The sequence below is a fragment of the Trachurus trachurus genome, assembly GCF_905171665.1.
Source record: "Trachurus trachurus genome assembly, chromosome: 5".
NCBI classification, from domain to species: domain Eukaryota; kingdom Metazoa; phylum Chordata; class Actinopteri; order Carangiformes; family Carangidae; genus Trachurus; species Trachurus trachurus.
Genome location: NC_139896.1, coordinates 12,414,371 through 12,428,628, shown reverse-complemented (window position 1 = coordinate 12,428,628; position 14,258 = coordinate 12,414,371). Strand labels below are relative to the sequence as shown.

At 48.1% G+C, this 14,258-nt stretch overlaps 1 long non-coding RNA gene across 1 annotated transcript; it reads right to left on the bottom strand.

Annotated features, from left to right (window-relative positions):
- Positions 1-6,990: 6,990 nt before the first annotated feature.
- LOC310986364 lies at positions 6,991-11,958 on the bottom strand. Its single transcript, XR_014595403.1, has 3 exons — positions 10,983-11,958; positions 10,693-10,887; positions 6,991-8,101 (listed from the first exon to the last, which is right to left on the bottom strand). It is a non-coding gene; the product is annotated as an uncharacterized lncRNA (long non-coding RNA).
- Positions 11,959-14,258: the final 2,300 nt, after the last annotated feature.

The window sequence follows — 14,258 nt, the reverse complement described above, 5'->3', positions numbered from 1 at the left end:
ATTTTGCCCTTCATCAGATGTGTTGGAGGCTGGGTAAGAAAGAGAGAGGAGAGAGACAAGGGTGAAGGAAAGTGAGTGGGAGAGAGGAAAAAGTGAGAGCTGATCTTAAATTTCAACTGAGCCCCGGCAGCTACACAAACAGTGGATGGAGGTGGGAGGGGGGACAGAGCAGCTGAGGCAGAGGGATGGATGGATGGATGTGGATGTGGAGTGGGAAGAAGAAGGGAGGGGAGTGAGGCGCTCGGCAGAGCCACTCAGTCTAGACTCCAGATGTGCAGGCAGCAGCAGTGTGGCTGTTTTGGCCCCCACCAGGCAGCTCTGGGAGTATCCCCAGCACATGTCCCCACGCCGCCTGTAAATCAGCCCAGCCAGGCCTCAGGCTGCACCGCAGCCACAAAACCCCTCCGCCCGGACCCCCAAAACGGGCTGGCCAGCGACAGACGGACGCCGATGAGCCCGCTGTGCCGCGTTACGCCTGTAATAGTCTCCCTCACTGCCTATATGAGGCAGAAAAGTCCAAGTTTTAAAAGTTACCACCCTTTTCCATGTATACCTTTTTTTTTTGCCTCTTGTTTTTTAAGTGTGTGTTTTGCACGCTCCTCTAAATGGACGTGATGCCCACCGCTGCACAGCTGCCTCCAGATCAGAGAGGAATGCAGCGTGGTGTCATAAACGCTGCCGTCTCCCCTGTTTTTGCGCCACCACAACTCGTCTGCCGCTCTGCTCCCTAGTCTCACTGGCACCAGGGCATTCCTTCAATAGCACACTGCTTCCCATACTTGACATCCACTCCAACATCCACAGAGCGCATTCACACAATTACAGATTCCTGCTGGATGTGAGTGTGTGTGTGTGTGTATGTGTGTATGTGTAATGCTTTCCCATCAGCGCTCAACACATAATTAGATGTTGGACTGGGAGGCACGGCCCATATATAGTAAGCAATGCAGACCACAAACATGCACTTAAAACCAGATTTCTTATTGTACTCCATCAAACCAGAATGAGCTATTTTGAATTGGAGAGGGGGATTTCAATGGGTCACCGGGCAGTGTTTATCACGTCCACGCAAGTCCACGCGAGCAGAGGGAGCGCAGGAGGAGGAGGCCTGTGTGTGTGTGTGTGTGTGTGTGTGTGTGTGTGTGTGTGTGTGTGTGTGTGTGTGTGTGTGTGTGTGTGTGTGTGTGTGTGTGTGTGTGTGTGTGTGTTTCCAAACCAATCCCGTGCTATTGTGCAAAGTGCTAAAGTCAACGCTTCACTCAGCTGTTCAAACAGGTAGCGTGGAAACATTGGTGCTGTGTTTAAGTTGATCAGGCTGCAGACATCCTCTGAACAAACAGGTGAGCGCAGAGAAAAAAATGTGGAGGTCAGTGTATGTGTCTCTGTTTGTATATATGTGTGTGTGTGTGTGTGTATGTGTGTACACTCAGCCGTGACTGTGGCCCTGTGGCTGCTTCCCCCTCTGTCCACTGTGTGTGTGTGTGTGTGTGTGTGTGTGTGTGTGTGTGTGTGTGTGTGTGTGTGTGTGTGTGTGTGTGTGTGTGTGTGTGTGTGTGTGTGTGTGTGTGTGTGTGTGTGTGTGTGTGAACAGGTGAGCAAGTCCCCATTTTTAGTCCAACCTGGAGACACAAACACAGCAACTGAAACACACACAAATACACCTATTCACACACTCTTACATACACAAATCCCAGCTGATCCTCCTAAACATACCCTGCTTGCTTACTCATGGTGAAACTCCAGTAGTGGCGACGTTCACACACTCTCCTTCTCCATATGTGTGTGTGTGTGTGTGTGTGTGTGTGTGTGTGTGTGTGTGTGTGTGTGTGTGTGTGTGTGTGTGTGTGTGTGTGTGTGTGTGTGTGTGTGTGTGTGTGTGTGTGTGTGTGTGTGTGTGTGTGCACTTTGTCGTTGTTCAAACACCTTGATTGTGTTGTTCCTCGTCTCGGGGATACAAAGGGAGGTTTCCCAGCATCAAGGCCCGCAGACCCTCAATGGGACGCTTCAGGACAAAACCAGCTGACAGTCTGAGGAATGCTCCTGGACATATGAGGTTAACTGGGCTTTAACCTCTGCACTGTGGGAGGGGAGCGCTGCCGAAACGCTGCGCAGACCTCCGACTGGACTGTAATCAGAAGCTTACATTAGACAATGAAGTGCACAAGACTCGACAACATGAGCGCGGTGAGATTTGTCGCCAGCAGTCTCTCGTTAGCACCGATGCTGCAGCTTTCACGTGATGACAACAGACTAACTCAGAGGGATGTTTATGAGTCAGCAGGAATACTGTCAATGAAAAGAACATTTACCTTTATTAACGCAAATCAAATATTCTCTGATTGCAGCTTCTGTCATGATAGAGTTTGCAGTTTATATCTGCAAACTGAATATATTTAGATTTTCAAAAGAAACAATTTGAAGATGTCACCTCGGGATCTGGGCAATTGTGATCCTGTCAGTCAAGTAGCCTACAATATAAAAGTCGTTCTAGTAACAGCTGACCACGGCTTTGGGTTTTCACTTGTAGAGGGGTAGAAGTTTAACACAGTAACACTGACTCAACATGCAGGTTTATCTTCGTCATAAATTATATATTTTTTAAAATTTCGGATTGTCAGAGCTGTGTTGGATTCTTTCCAAAGACCCTCTTGAAACTGCTGCGTTCACACCTGAGATATAAGAAACCCTGGCTGGGACCAAATGATGAATTGCTTAATCCTAAAAATATCTGACAGATAATTTGATAATGAAAGTAATTTAATTTCAGGCCTTGGCAGCAGCTTCAGTATGAAGCAGCAGCCATGTTTGGTTCAGAGAGGAAGAGAGGGAAGGAGTTGAGGTGCACATCTTATACTCCACAGCCGCCGTTCTGTACCACAAGAGGGCCACCTACACCATCTAAGATCCTCCTGGGGTCCACAATAGATAGGAATCAGTGTGTCTAAGTGTGTATTTGCATGGATGTCTGTTAGCATGCATGCATGAGCAATCCTGAAGTTGGGGGGGGGGGGATTTGCAAGAGACAAGGCAGTCAGTCAGAGGGCCCTGGGCTCTCCCAGTTAATTAGTAGCAGGGCCAGGCCACAAACAGGCCAGCAGCAGCAGCCGCCTGGCCAGCAGTCATCATGTGAAACGGCTGGAGGGGAGAGCGTCTTCCTGACGCTGCAGATAGAAGCGTTCAAAGAGCTTATCTCAGGCTGTCTGGCCTCACCTTATCTGATCTGACCCCGGCTCATACGCCTCCTGTTACACTATGTTTCATCTGGTGCAGTGTGTGGAAGCTGTTCCTGTGAGTGCGTGTGCAGGCATTTGAAGGCCCATGTGTGTGTTGGAATCTGGTTAAAAAGTTAAATGCTTGAATTGGATCTCAACCAGGCCAGTGTGAGGTCACCATCAGTTGTAACGCAGTTAAAAGAAGAAAAAAAAAGGAAAAAAAGAAAAGAACAGGGCTAAGTGAGGCGGTTGCATATCAAATCAGCCACAGGTAATGTCACTGTTGCAAAGCAATCTGAAATCGTTTAAGTGTACATTTGTGCAGTGATTTATGGAGTGATTTATAGGAGAGTTACTCAGGCGAGCGCTGTGGCCTGAGCTGACTACATTCACAAGTGTGTTTTTGTTTAAGTGTGTAAGGGCCAGAGCTCAAGGAGCGCAGCAGAAATCTAGAAATCTAGTCTGATACGGTTAAATGTGGAGGGTAATGTAATCAGTAATCTGTGCAGAATTGTTTTCCTCAGACAGCCGTCTGTGCTGAGTGTGTACTCATCCTGCAGGTGACCGTTTATTTTCTATTATATGCTAACAAGCAGCGTCGCATCTTTCAAAATGTACCACTGCTCGGTAATTACGTAGCCGCTGTAAGCCTTTCTCTGCTGGCAACACACCGACTGTGGGCAGGGACGAACAATTCAGACACAATTTAGCTACAATGCTGCAGTAATTGTTGTTGCCCACCGTCTCCCCCAGGGGTGACCCCTCACTTCCCGAAACACAAACACATGCAGATACAGATACACACACTCACACACATTAACACACAGTGTTGACACAGCTTCAGCACGCCCCCCCCCCCCCCCACACACACACACACACACACACACACACACTCTCCTCTACACTATGACACCCCCCTCCCCCCCTCCCTCTCTACTCCTCTTCCTCCCCTTTTGCCTTCTTGATCCCTCATCCCATCGTCCCTCCCTACACACACACACACACACAGTGCTGTTTGGTGGAGATCAGAAGCCCAGCTCGGAGGCCCCACACCTGGGCATGTTTGCGGAGGAAGCGGGCCCTGGGCGGGCTGCGCTCCATGCGCCTGTCGACTGGCTCCACCAAGTCTGGCCAGCTGTGCTCCTGGCCTGGCCTCGCGCTGTGGGGGCTGTGCAGCTGGGAAAGGCATGTTTCCCAAAAGAGGAGAAAAAAAGACAGAGAGGGGAGGAGGGAGGGAGGACACAGAGAAGAGAAAAAGAGAGAAAAAAAAGGGCTTTAGGTTATTTCGAGCTCATTACACATTCATCCCTGAGCTCTCCTAAAGCATCCCCTTTTATATGAAAAAAACATTCTAGGCTAAGCTGATTAATACCTTGGAAGTATTTGAATTCATTATTAGATGTTTTTATGGAATTGCCAAGCACGTTTCTGTGATTTGAAGCTAAAAATAAAAGTTTTGCAAGTCAAATAATCACATTAGAGCTCTTTTGTTTGTGTGACTGTATCAGCGTATTAGCACACATTTATCAACATACTTGTTTTCTCAGCTGAAAATGTTTCTTATATGTACGATTCTTTGCTGAGTGTCATTGTAGATAAATAGGCCAGCTGGTAATACTTTGTATTCTTTCAAAAGCTGACACTGTCTCTCATGGAGTGTCAAAGAAATGAGAGAGAAACTGTAAATAACACATGCTTGAAAGCCTTTTTTTATGAAGTAGAAATATTTATTTTGAATTTGAAATGCTGGATGCCGGTGTGCGCCTCAGTGCGATGAGACGGTCCCTGGGATACAATGGACGCACTCAAAACTTTCACCGGTGTGAAGACATGACAAACAAACCATTGCGGCATTTGCTGTTTCAGATGTCACCTCTTCCTGTGTGTGTACTTAGCCCGCTGCCATGTGGAGCTCCCAGAGGCTGCCGGGCCCAGCAGTAGCTCAGGAAGTGGGGGACGTGTGGAGAGGGCCGCCGTGTACTCCTGTCACTCAGCACTCCAGGGAACGGCCAGCCTGACCGAGCCAGGCGGACCACGGCCAGGGATGGGGGATTCCGTCGGAACATGTCCAGGGCGACGGCCTCGTCCTCCTCCCCCTCTCCCCCCTCCTCCCCCCTCCCTCTGCAAACCTCCATCCTGGAGAATGACTCCCAAGAACTACATCACCTTAATTATGATGGATTGAGAATGAGATTGTATCGGCGCTGCTGTTATTTTCGTTGTGTGTGAGGAAAGCGAAAGTGCCACAGGTTGCTCTAAAATACCGTTATCGAGGTTCCTCCACTTGTTCTGTATCACTTGTCTGTTTTTAGGCGTTTGCAATGCATAGCTCAGATTCTAGACACCTTGATACAATCTGTGCAGATGTTAACGGAGGTGATATAAACCTTCAGCGCTTCAATAGGTATCCCTTGGGCTTGTTTGACTATAGGCCGAGTGTTAAGGTGAAACAACACTAGTTATCCAGTCCAGCTATTTATTGCCCCTGCAAGGTCATTCCCCTCAGAGAACCTCAAACATATGAGAGCGGCCGTGCAAACAGAGGTGCAACACACTAAACCCATTTGTCCGCTGCACAAAGCACAGAGCCTGCTGACACACAACGTGTTCTGTCTGGAAGGAGCACCATGTGTGAGCCACGTCCCTTCGGTTCAAAGGAGCCTCTCACAGTTTGGCCTCTGTGCAGGGGGGGAGACGTCGAGGTGGCACACTGGCTCTCGGTCGGTCCATAGCTTCACCTTAGGCTGCGTTGGCCGGCACCCCAGGACCCTCATACCTCCATCCCCAGACTGCCCTCTCTCCTCTGGCCTGACCGCCGACCTAAGCCACACGGCCGCCACCAGTCGCCCAGGTGGCCAGATGGACATAAGGAGAGGAAATGGTGGGAAAAAAAGCTTCATTTTTTTTCTTTTTAAAGGGATAGTTCACTCAAAATTGAAATTTCACTCATTATCTACTCACCCTCATGTCGACTAAGGGCTGGGAGAAGTTTCAGAGTTATCCGTGGCTTCTCTTGAGTTACAGGGGGTCTCGGCATAGCAGTGCATGTCCATATAACGGTTGCAACTGTCTTGGTAACAAAAAGGCACACCAAAAAACATCCAAATACCTCCATGCTGCTCGTATGTAATGTCCGTCTTGTATTGAACCCCTGAAATGCGAAATTGTCCCGAAAAATTGAGGTATTTGGATGTTTTTTGGTGTGTCTTTTTGTTACGAAGACAGTTGGTATCCATTTGCAACCGTTATATGGACATGCACTGTTCCCAAATTTCAATTTTGGGTGAACTATCCCTTTACTGACACATATGTGAGATAAAAAAAAGTGTTGCACTATTGCACAGTGAGAAAAAAAACACTCATGGATGATGGGTGATGTGTTGGAGGATGGGTCACACCAACGGCTCAGACAGAGCGGCGTCTGAAATCCAACTATATTTTTCTCCTACACCTCCTACACTCCCGCTCCTTATGCATCTTTTCGCTCTATCGCTCTCTGTTTCTCTAGTCTGTAGGCCTGTGTTTACTCACCCACTGAGGCCTCCTTCTAACAAGCTGTCTGTGCTCTGTCCTGCCTGCCCCATCATAGGAGCCTGCTCTCGGGCTTGGCGTACCGACTAGAGCCAGTCTCTGCTCGCTACCAGGGCCCGCACACCCACACCCACTACATTCCTCCACTCGCTGCCAGAGGGGAGGGCGAGGTGTTGGATGAGGTGAACATCAGCGCTAATGGATGGGACAGCCTGGTGCGATATTGCAAGATATTCCTCTCCAGATCAGCAGGTGAGCTGCGCCTTGTGCCCCTGGTCTGATATCATTAGGATGGATGGTATCTGTTAGGCTCATTTTCCTGTGACGTCGTGCTTCATAGGTCTTTTGCCCATTCAAGAAGATGATTTATCTCTGGGGGATCAGATTCGCTTTGCATCATATCAAAAATAAACCTGCAGCTTAGCAGAGTAAATGGAAAAACAGTACGAGGGGGAAAGAAGACCTCTGGAGACACAGGGAGAGAGAAAGAAAAAAAAAATCCTGACAAAGGCAGAAAAAGAGAATTATCTCCCCAGCTGTCTGTGCATCAGGAAGTCTCTCCCAGAGAGTCAGCTCTGACCGGCCTGATCACAGAGGCAGCACAGGAAGTCCCACAAAAAGAAAAGGAAGTGAACACCAGCTCCAGGAAGTGAGTTTTTGCAGCTTCGGCTCCACGAAGTCTGGATCCTGAAGGGAGGGGAGGAGGGAGGAGGAAGGGAGGCAACTCCAGCTGAACACCAGAGTGTGAGAGAGGAGGAAAAAGAGAGGGAAAGACGCATAGAGAGGGGAGGGAGAGACAGATTAGGGCGTAGTGACGGCAGTGACAGCTGTCTCCATGCCGCCAGCTGTGTGTCATTTAGTGAGTGCTTATAAAAATGAGCCTGGCACCAGTGAGTGATGATGCTGATGCTGTGGCGCCAGGCGCTCCGCTTCAAATGACATTGGGTGCCACCACTGACTTCCTCTCAACCTACACACACATATACACACACACACAAATGAGAGAGCACAAAACGCTTGATTCAGCACAAGTAAATGCAGGCTTGTGTTTGTGCAAGGCATATTTTCAGCTGCTCCTCTCCCTCTGTAGTCTCTTACAATAGAAAACTGAAATGTGTCTCCACCAAACATCTAATTACACAATACCGCGATTCAACAGTATCTGAGCAAGCACGGAGCACGTCAGGACAAACAGATTAGTGGCTCCCGTGACAACATCCTCCACCACGTCCCACTCACACACACACCTGTGTTCACACATTCTCTGACTAAGCCCCATCGCTTTGCATGTAAATAGAGTGAGTTGCTGTGGTGAGGAGGTGCTAACTTCCTCTGTGTTGCACCTGGACCGACTTCATCTGCATGAGGAGAGAGGGAGGGAGGGGGTGAGGGGGAGATACAGAGAGAAAAAAGAGAGGACATCAGAGGTGTTAATGGGTTAAAACCTGGTAATTGGGGGGTACTTAGTCGTCCATTGTCGTCGTCAGGTCCGAAGGACAACAGATGAAGCCTCATTTGGATTTCTTAGAGTTCACACGGCAGTAACACCTTTTTCATTCATATCGCAACCCAAGTACTTTTTGTCTTCACCCCAACTTGTCTTTACAACAGGTATACACTTATTATTTATGTATTGTGTATGCCATATTGTATATACAGTATCATTGTTTTTTGGTTAATATCTCATATCAAATCTGCTTCTTACTTTTGTCTCCCTGCATCAGATCAACAATCACCTCACATGTCTGTTACAGTATTAACCACATTAAACAATTACAGACTTCGTCTTTACAACTGTAACATATATTTTCTGTGTACAGTATTTTAATGTGCGTCTATGTCATAAACATGCAGTTGTAAAACGTGCCAGCCTTGAAACCACATCTCAAAATGTGCTCTTTGAGAACGCTCCAAAATTGAAACAACCACTTCAGCAGAGAGGCAGAAAATTGAATGACGTGTAATAAGAAGGAACAGTTTGACTGTGCACAAGCGCAGATAAGTTGAAATCATCACGCCTCAGCTCAGCCGACACGAGCTGTACTACAGTATCTTTGTGTCCTTTACCTCTGGTCCTGTTCATTCTTCCCCTGATAAATGATAGAGCAGAAAACCATATGCTCTCAGTTTACTATCAGCGGCTATCAGGGCCTTACAACAGTATCTACGAGGGCCCGGTCATGGTCAGACCGCAGTTCATCTAAAAACCCTTCAGGCTCACAACTGCTTTTCAGATGGGACTCTGGCATGTTGGAGTCAGCACAGGACACACAGTCATAACATTTGGGTTGGAGTCCTCCAAGCAGACATAATTCAGAACAGCTTTAAAAGCAAAAGCTGATAATATTCAAAATGACTGCTGTCATCATAGTCAAGAGAGTGAGTACTCTGGCTCGGGGCCAGACGACTCACTGCTCTATATTTGGGCATTTCTCCTGTCTTACAATGACTTCACCAACGCAATTTTAGCCCAGGCCCGTGTGTTGTTTCAGTCTCATTTTCAGTAAACTCTGTGATCACCTTGCCTTTGCGTTCCACAGGCCTTTCACTGGGAGCACAAAGAGAGAGAGGGGCATTAGTCCACAAGAAAAGCCCAGCTTTGGCTTCTTAAAGAAAGCAGAGGTTTAGCTCTTTCACTTCCACTGCATTGTTATGCTAAGGCCCAGCTTGGGAATAAGAGTGAACCATTAGCATCTGAAGAAGAGCCAACATCTGAGGGAAACATGTCTTTAAGGCCCCAAAGAAAAGAATCCATGCTGTCTCTCCCTCTCATTTTCTCATTCTCCAACTCACTCACTTGTTCCTCAACTCAACTCTCATTCCTTCGCCATTCGAAGGCCCATTCTCTTTTCTTTCAGTTTCTCCTGCTGGCTCTTTCGGCGCGAAGAGGGATAAGAGATGTATGTGTGTGTGTGTGTGTGTAGGTGGAGAGAGGGATTAGGAATTGAAATGCTTCACGAAACAATGAGTATAGCTCTTAACTCTATATCAAGCATGTTATATTCATTAAATGTTAATATCTGTCAATAAAGATACCATCCACCTGTCTGATGTAACCAAGACGACGCCGGCTTCACCTCCACATTTTGAAGCATTATAGCAACTTGAAGCAACGTTTTGCATAATCATGTCGGAGGTATTTTCATGAATTTGACTGAGCAGTGTTTGAACATTTTCATTTTTAAGAACCCATGATACTGATTTGAGATCTGCCAATGTACAATAACGTTATCATTATGACTTTAATCAGTTGTAGTGTGGCACTTCTTATATCCCTTTTACATTTTTTATGATTAGCTGTTATTGTCAGGTGGGTTTAACAAGGGCACAAATCTTGTCTTCATGAAAGACCCAGTGGCTGAAAAGCTTCTCATGTGTGTGTGAAGTTAATGTTCAAGGCTTGGGAGGCAGATGAAGAACTAGTAGCCTACTGGTATCAGTTCATATCGAGTATACACTACAATACACAATACACACATTGCTGTAAGATTAGAAACTGACTCTGTGGCAATTTACTGATACAAGAAACACACTTATATTTTGACACTGACATAGAAACTGTACTTAATCTGGAACAGTCCTGTCACGGCTGATTCTGGATCAGTGTAATGAGGTCAGTGTTGCTGCAGATCCCTCTGTGTTGTATCCCTATTGCATTAGAAGAATATAAGCACGTCAGGGGCAAAATAATTTATGAGCCTCTTGAATTAAATGCCATGGGACCAGGGTTTAGTTGATGACTCTGCTGCAGAGTTGTTTAATCACTCTAATGTCTGTGATACTTAGCTTCTGTACTAAAATGCATTGTCAGGCAACGTCAACAAAATCAAGGCCCTGCAGATGTTGTGTGTCTCACGTGAGTGCAGACTAATCTGTCCAGAACAGTTGTGTTCCTGGATGAGTGAAACATTATGGCTTCCAAGTGCAAATGTGACTTCATTTTCCTCACCGTCATGAGCTCAGGTTTGTTTTAAACAGTTTGAACGTTGGCCGTGTGTTGCTGTTGCAGAGCTGGAGCCGGTAAAAGCAGGAGGGGGGGCAGCTGTGGGATGATTCACAGCCCCAGCACACATTCGTCATCCTGGGTGGGATCCCACAGACGCTCCCCCGGGTCACAACTGGACATGGAGCGGTGGATCGAATCCTGGAGAGAGAGAGACACTGATACTGTGAAGATAAACTAACACTGCAGGGCAAAGAGCAACAACTGAGAGAGCCAGAAACTGCTGAGTCACTTGCGTTTCTGTGGCTGAGGCGTCGGTGTCCTGCTCCCAGCTGGCTGTTGACAAGTACAGGAGCAAGCGATGAGCCGAGTGATAACAACAACACCATCAACAGCAGCAACTGTGAAGCCTGCTGCATGATAAACACATGACTCTGACAGGCAGGGCTTCTCGGTCAAGCCCTTCTAGCTGACTAAAGCTTCGGTGAAGCACACACAGCCATTTGAGGGGAAAGAGAAGAATGACTAAGTCGTGCACCTGCCTCTCTGTCAGAACAACACCGCCAGCGCACTGACAGGAGGGGAAGGGGGTGAGAGGGCTGCATGAAAAAAAGGAATTTCCAAGGACAGGGAAGATGTTGTGAAATCATATTGCGCATGTGGCCGGCACAGCTGCACAGGGAGTGAATCGCTCCATGTGTAACAGAATGAATCACCAGTAGAGTTCCTCAGAAGTCAGATCACACTTTCGTCTCTCTCTCTCTAGTTCTCTCTCTACCTCTCACACATTCCTCCCTCCTTGTTTTGCTCTCTGCTGTTTTCCATACCGCGCCTTCCTTATCACAGGTGCAAATGGTGAAGTAAACGGACTAGATTATCCACATGTGCCATATATAAGATAACTCCCCAGTCTCCCACACTACACAGGTGCACTACGTATAGACACACACACACACACATATATCAGTAATCACAATGAACAATGCTGAAGCCATCCAAAGTCTCTTCATCAGCATGACATCATGTGGCACATATAACACACACATGGCTCACACACTTCCTCCTCCTTCTTCTAACCCCGGCCACAGTCTAACACAGGTGGCCGACTGCAGCAGCCATAGCAGAATTCCTGCGCCGCTGTTAAGTGACATCTCCTCTGCAGAAGTGTCCTCATCCTCCTCCAGGAAAATCAGATGACTCACTAGGTTATTTACTTCAGATGGATTGCATTAGGGTTTTTATGTCACTGCTAATGGAAGAGGAATGCTTATGGGGGGCTGCTTGTACCAGTAAGTCTCCAGCGTATCACTGCAGATGGTATGAATTGTAATGTCATTATTTATTTTATTTTCCTCACTGCTGCTGCTGCTGCAGCTCACTACAGGCCTGGCGGTCACACACTATTATTAAAATATCCCCCCTTATTGCATGAAATGATATAATATACAGCATCGAGTGTGCAATCAGAAATGGAGAGAAAAGAATTGGAAGATTGTCTATAACCACCGCACATTTCACAAACATGAACAGATTAAATTCGCTGTGCTGTTGTGATCGGCGTCTCGATAGTGATCAATCTAAAGGAATTCAACCTCTAAATTCCAACAGTGAATTATGGGATGATGGGAGGAGGAGGAGGAGGAAGAGGAGGAGGAGGAGGGGGGCAGCTGATTGGGAGCAGCCTCTCATGAAGTGGAGAGACTGCCGACATCTTTATCTGTGATGCTAAATTGACAGCTTTTGAATGCGTCTTTAATGCAAATTCAATGGCTAAATCCACCCGGAGACCGGCTAGCTGTAGTGCCCTATAGGGCAGCAGTGTTATCCAGGGTCCCTAAGGACTGTCCAGTGCTGCTCTGTGTGGTCCAGCCCCCCCAGGAGTAGGGCTTGGGGATGGATGGGGTGGGGGGGGGGGGGCTCTGGGCCTCTGCCTCCCTCTCCTTCTTGTCCTCCTTTGATATCAGGAGTGCTGGAATGGAGGAGAAGCACTGGAGGGGAGGGGGTGCGCCGGGTCTCCCTAGTTGCCAAGCGAGCGCCATATGGGCAGCTCACTGGTGTTACTGGGGGCCCGGGGCAGTTCCCAGAATTCACATGATAATGAAGCCCGGGGCCATTCAGAGTGCTGGCCTAAAGCTGGGCCTAAGAGCTTTTGATAGCCCCCAGCAGCCTGTAGGCCTACCCACCCCGGGCCCAGCCAGCTTTCCTGCCAGGCCCAAACCACCTGTTTGATTTTCCCAGGGCCCTGCCACAGCAGAGGGAGAGGAGAGAAAGAGGGAGCAGAGAGGAGGAGGAGGAGGAGGGGAGGGGCAGCAAAGGAATGTCTCCCTCTTATTTTGTCACCGAGTGTGTACTTCCCATTCACTTCCTCTTTATAATCCTGCAGCCCTCCCCTCACGTGCACACACACACATACACGCTGTTGCATAAACACAGGCGTGCACGCGAACACACGCACCCGAGTATAACCTAGATGCACACACACACACACACACCCCTGCTGACCCGCACACAGTCTATTTCCCCTTTTGTTAAAGCCCCTGAAACAATCCCAGGGAGAAGAATGAAGTTTAAAAGTAGGGCACCTTCTGCTGCAGCGAAGTTTCACACAAGCGTATTCCTGGAACAGGGTGAAAATCAGGGCGCTTGTCTTCGCTGTGAGTCTCTCAGCTCTATATGTGGGAACCAGAGGAGGGTTATCTTCAGCGGGCAGCCCGAGGGGACTGGGACACTGGCAGGAGAAGGACCTGGTGGGGGGGGGGGGGGGGGGATTGGTGGTGGATGAGAGGGTGATAGAGAGACTGGGGTGGATGAGGGGACAGCCAGGCGTGAGAGGAGAGGAGAGGAGGGATGGGAGGGAGCAGCAGGGTAAGGGAATGAAGCTTGTGGCACTTGCGGGGGGTCGATGTATGTTTACAAGAAGGGCGCATTCCTTCATCGTGAGAATGGCTGCTTGATGCACAGCAATAACACCGGCGGGACGGACGGCCGGGGCAGATGGTCCCAGGCCTCTCTCCCTCTCTCTCTCGAAAAACAAAGCTTCTGTCCTTGTTTTGTCCAACAGTGGAAGTGAACTTTCAAAGTCAGATTAAAGCAGAAGTAAGCGATCCGGTCGTTTTGGCTAACTTCTTGTCAGCGGATGGAGTTAGCAGTCCCCGCCCTCGTCCCTACGTCACCACATTCACGCGCATCCCTTGGCTGCACACACAGAGAGGACCGCCCCTTTATGCCGTTCTCTCTCCTCATTGGATAAAGGTTGTAGGATACAAGGAAAGTTTTCTCCTCGGCTTACAGCAAAGCAGAGTGACTGACAGGCCCGTGTTTCAGACCAAACACTCTATATAAGTGATTGCTGTCGGAAGATATAACTATTTAAGACTTATATTAACACAAATATTCCGCTTACTTCTGCTTTAATTCAGCCACGGGGTTTAAAAATGACAGCTCCAAATAAAAATGCTGATGGCATGTGCACTTTCCTCTCTGACGGGATTCTGCTGCTGGAATGATTCCTGTTGTGAAATCATGTGATGTGATCGCTGTAGCAAAAACATTTGACAGGGAGCAGCGCAGGT